Consider the following 4775-nt stretch of genomic DNA (forward strand, 5'->3'; position numbering starts at 1 on the left):
TCTGCCTGTGGGTCCGCCCCACACGGACATTTCACATCAGTGGAACCATCCAGCGTGCGGCCCTCTGCGTCTGGCCTCCCTCTCCCGGCACAAAGTCCTCAAGGTTTCTCCGTGGTTCGGCCGTGGACGTTTCATTCCGTTTTATGGCCGAGTGGCACTCATGTTGTGGATGGACCAGAGTTCGCTGGACCACAGTCCTCAACGCCCCCGGGGGTTGAGCCGCGCCCGCCCCCCCCCCACCCCCAGCCGTTGCGAGCGATGTGGCTGTGAACGTTCGTGTGCACGCAGGAGTGTGCTCTCCATTTCTCGAAATGCCCCGACGGGGAGGTGCGCGGTCACGCGGGAACTCTATGTTTAGCATCTGGAGGAAGTGCCCGTCTGCATTCCGGGGCCAGCCGCCCCGCTTTGCACCCCCAGGGCTCCGGTTTCTCCACGCCCTCGTCAACACTTGTCATTGTCTGTCTTTTCCACCCTGGTGGGCGAGAAGCCTTGCCTCACCCTGGTTCTGATCTGCATTCCCTGACGGCGTGTGACTTCGCCCCGTGTGATTATCGACCATTCTGTGTCCTCTTTGAAAAAAACGAGTATGCACACCCTTCGTCCGTTTTTTACGTGGGGTTATTTGGGGCGTTAAGAGTTCTTTGCGTGCACTGGACGCTCGTGTCTCATCGCATCTGTGGTTTACGAATATTTTCCCCTATGTCGTGGGCTGTCTTTCCTCGCCACTATCCAGGTCTGATTTACATAGTTGTTCTTAGTCTGCCTGTGTTTTTGGCGTCCTGTGTAGAAGCCATTGTCTAAGCCAAGGCTGAGGGTCTGCTCAGCCGCCACACCGAGGGCTCCGTCCACCTGAGATCCCCGTGAGCTGGTGTTCGCGTGAAGCGCGAGGCGGGGCCCAGCTCCGTGCCTTTGCGTGTGAAGATCCACAGGTCCCAGCATGGCTCGGTGGACAGACTACCCTTCCTCTCCCTGCCTCGTCCCGGGGCCCCTGCCGAGACCACCCGACGACGGGGACCGCGAGGGCGTATTCCTGGCTCTCAAGTGTTTCCCACGGCGGCTCGGCAGCGCGTTTCCAGGGGGGGAGTGGGAGTCCAGTCCTTCATTCTTCTGCTTCAAGACTGTCTTGGCTCCTCTGCAGCCCCCGCGTCCCCTTGTGGATTTTACGATGAGCTCCTTGAAAGGCCAGCCGGGTTTCGAGAGCGACCCCGCGTGCCTGGAGGCTGTAGGTTAATTTGGGGAGTTCAGGGCATTTCAGCGGCATCGGGACTCCCCATCTGGGGACACTGGTATCTTTCCACTCGGTTAGATGGTTTGCATTTCCTGTTGATGATGTTTTGTAACTCTTTGTGCACAAGTGTTACTAAATCCATTCCTGGGTATTTCGTTCTGTTTGCCGCGACGCCTCCGGGACCCCATTTGCACACTGACCATTGCTCGTTGTTGTTAGCACGCTGCTTGTTTTTCAGACTTTAAACTCTTTTCTTCCTTCTTTCTTTCTTTCTCTCTCTCTCTTTCTTTCCTTTTCTTTCTTTCTTTCTCTTTCTTTCTTTCTTTCTCTCTCTGTTTCGTTTCTTTCTTTCTTTCTTTTCTTTCTCTCTCTGTTTCGTTTCTTTCTTTCTTTCTCTCTCTGTTTCGTTTCTTTCTTTCTTTCTTTCTTTCTTTCTTTCTTTCTTTCTTTCTTTCTCTCTCCCTCTCTCTTTCTTTCTTTCTTTCTTTCTTTCTTTCTTTCTTTCTTTCTTTCTCTTTTAAAAATAAAGCTGTCCCCTCTGGGCCTGTCTCTGCCCAGTGCAGGGATGGTCGTTGACTCCCTCACGGAGCACACTCCGCATAAACTCCCTGCTGGCTTCATTTGGGTGGTCTTTGTTGATTGCACAGGAAATCAAGGCACAGGAGTGGGGTTCAGGGACTCCCCCAACAGGAAGTGTGCTCCACGGGAGCAGTGGCTCCGGCCCCTGGAGCTGTGCCTGGCAAGCAGCCTCCAGTCCAACAAGCCCGAAGGAGGAAGCTGCCTCCTGCCTCCCAGGGGCCAGGCCCTGCTCCACGTCCCTGGGCGTGGGCGTGACCTCACGTCCCACCACCCAAGAGCAGGTGATGGGCACTGCCACAGATGGGGAAACTGAGGAAGCTCGGAGCCAGACCCGGGGAGGCGGGGCAGCAAAGGCCTGCTCTTCCCACGTGCCCAGCACATGGCCACCCTCATCACCCCAGCAGCCTCACCTGCCATCAGGGTAGCCAGCCCCTCTCGGGGCGCGGCTCTCCCGTCGGGGGGTGTAGCACTGGCAAACCGGACCCCATTCTCTAGCCCCTCACGGCGCTATTCCATGCATCCTGGAGCCAGAACAGAAACCCTTCTCGGGACACCCCCCCCCCCCCCCGGGTACCCACCTGCCCCGGTCACACCAACACGTGTCACGTCACTGCCACCCGTGACGTTAGTGTTGTGCATCAGGGCGACCGGCTGCAGGGGGACCGGACTGGACATCACTTCTGGGGGCGTCCGGAGGGCGTCTCTGGACACACGAGCTGGCATCCGTGGACTCAGGACCACAGACAGCCTTCCCCAGTGCGGGGGCACCTCACCGGGTTCCCCTCGAGGCCCGGGCAGACCAGAAGGCGGAGGAAGGGGGAAGTTGCCCCTTTTCCTGCCTCCCCCCTTGAGCTGGGACGTCTCCTCTCGTCTCCTCCGGCCCTCACGCTGGGACTCTCACGGCTGGCTCCCTGGTTCTCCGGCCTTCGGGCTCAGACTGAGCCACAGCACCAGCCTTCCCGGGCCCCCGGCCTGCGGACGGCACACGGTGGGGCATCCCAGGCTTCCTGAGCACGTGAGTCGGTCTGTGACTCCTACCGCTGTGTCTCTCTCTGGAGAGCCCTGATACATTGCTGGTGGGTCCCCGACGTCCTCACAAGGTCAAGTTGGCGGGCCACTGGGCGGCGCACTTCAGAAGTGGTCCCGGGAGGGGGCGGGGAGCCCACCTGTGCCAGGCTCCCAGAGGTGGCCCCGAACACCCTCACGGCCCATTTTCACAGTAAGCCCCACGTGCCTGTGGTGCCAGTTCCCCCGGAGGGCCGAGGCAGCCTGCTGACACGCGTGTCCCCATTCGACACGGGGGCCAGGCCTGTGCAGAGACCCTCCAATCGTCAGAATCTAATGCAGCTCTGTTCTGGGCTTCAGACCCAAGGGCAGGCCCCCCGACCCCCCACCTGCTCCCCCACCTCCACATGTAGCCCTCTTCCCCCTTTCTGCTCCCATCCCCTGGCTTCCTTTCTCTCCCTCCAAACGTGTCCCCCCTTTGCCTGGAATGCTCCTCCCCTACGGGGCTGACTCCTTCTCAGTCTTCAGGGCCAGGTCCCACTGTGGATTCCTCTCAGCCCCCAGTGCCAGAAACGCACCCCGCTGTTCCTATCTTTACATTATCCCAGGAATTCCCTCCCTTCCCAGAATTGACCTGATCGTTGTGGGGTGACACCTGTCACCTTCACCAGTTTCTAAGGGCCTCGAGGGAAGGGGGCCTGGCCGCCCAGTCCCCACAGCCAGCATCTGGTATAGCACCTGGCACACGGCCGGGGCCCCTAAGTGGCCACTGCATGCCCGAACACAGAACCAGCGGCCAGACAACCTATTTTGGGGGCTGATGGACCAACGGCTCGGCGTGTGAGGTTCTGCCCCCCACCCGGCTCCGTGAGAGTGGGCTCATAGTCCTCCTGTGCTCCCCTTTCCCGAGGGCCCAAGGAAGGCCTTTCTCTGAGGAGTCAGCCCACGTCTGTGGCAGGAAATGTCCCCATCACTGTGGACAGCAGGCCCCTGATGGGAGAGCAGACCGCCCAGGACTTCTAGACAAGCATTTCGACACCCTGGAGACCTGTTCTGCCTCCTCTCCGGCAAAAAAGAATCTTGGCGGACCCCCGGGGTAAGGACTCAAGCCACTTTTATTAACAACGTCACCTGGACGAGCACAAACCTAACACCGTGTACAAACGTGTGCTTACAGCTCTCATCCAAGCATGAGGCCAGAACAGATTTTTAAATTAGCCACCAAAGGGGCGCCTGGGTGGCTCAGTCGGTTGAGCGACCGACTTCGGCTCAGGTCACGATCTCGCGGTTTGTGAGTTCGAGCCCTGCGTCGGGCTCTGTGCTGACAGCTCAGAGCCTGGAGACCACTTTGGATTCCCTGTCTCCCTCGCTCTCTGCCCCTCCCCCGCTCATGTCTGTCTCTCTCTGTCTCAGAAATAAATAAACATTAAAAAAATAATAATAATCAAAAAAAATAAATTAGCCACCAAGAAAACCACAGAAGTGGGAGCACACAGGAGTAAACCGGGGCTGCCGCTGTGTCCACATGAAGCCACAGCAGGAAAGTGCAGTGAAAAATTCGGTTCTGTGGCGGTGGCGGTGGCGCCGGCCAAGTTTCAAGCAGTCAGTGGCGACGTGTGCTAGGGTTGTGCGGATACAGAACACGTCCGCGGGTCACCTAGCCACAGCTTCTCTCTGTCCCTTCGGGAGGAAGAACCCTCTCCACATCCTCGTCAGCCCAGGGGGTGAGGGCAGCAGAGCCTGGCCCCCACGCCTTCAGAAAGCCAGCTGGGCTGTGGGGCCGGCTTCCGTGGGGGACTGGCACCACCAGAGTGTGCACAGGATACACAGTGTTTAGAGGCTGTCTTCCAGGTGGCTTGGGTCTCCCTGTCATTCAACACTGGTCTAGAGTCACCCTCTCAGCGATCTTTCCAAACAAAGACACCTCTAACAGCACTCCACAACCCCCCCCCCCCCCCCCCCC

At 58.7% G+C, this 4775-nt stretch overlaps 1 protein-coding gene across 2 annotated transcripts in view; it reads left to right on the plus strand.

The window, feature by feature from the left end:
* The window catches only part of CD81 (CD81 molecule), a 334787-nt gene that overhangs the window by 312594 nt on the left and 17418 nt on the right, over positions 1–4775 (plus strand). The gene's annotated exons all lie outside the window — the stretch shown is intronic.

This window comes from Panthera uncia, chromosome D1, assembly GCF_023721935.1.
Source record: "Panthera uncia isolate 11264 chromosome D1, Puncia_PCG_1.0, whole genome shotgun sequence".
NCBI lineage: Eukaryota > Metazoa > Chordata > Mammalia > Carnivora > Felidae > Panthera > Panthera uncia.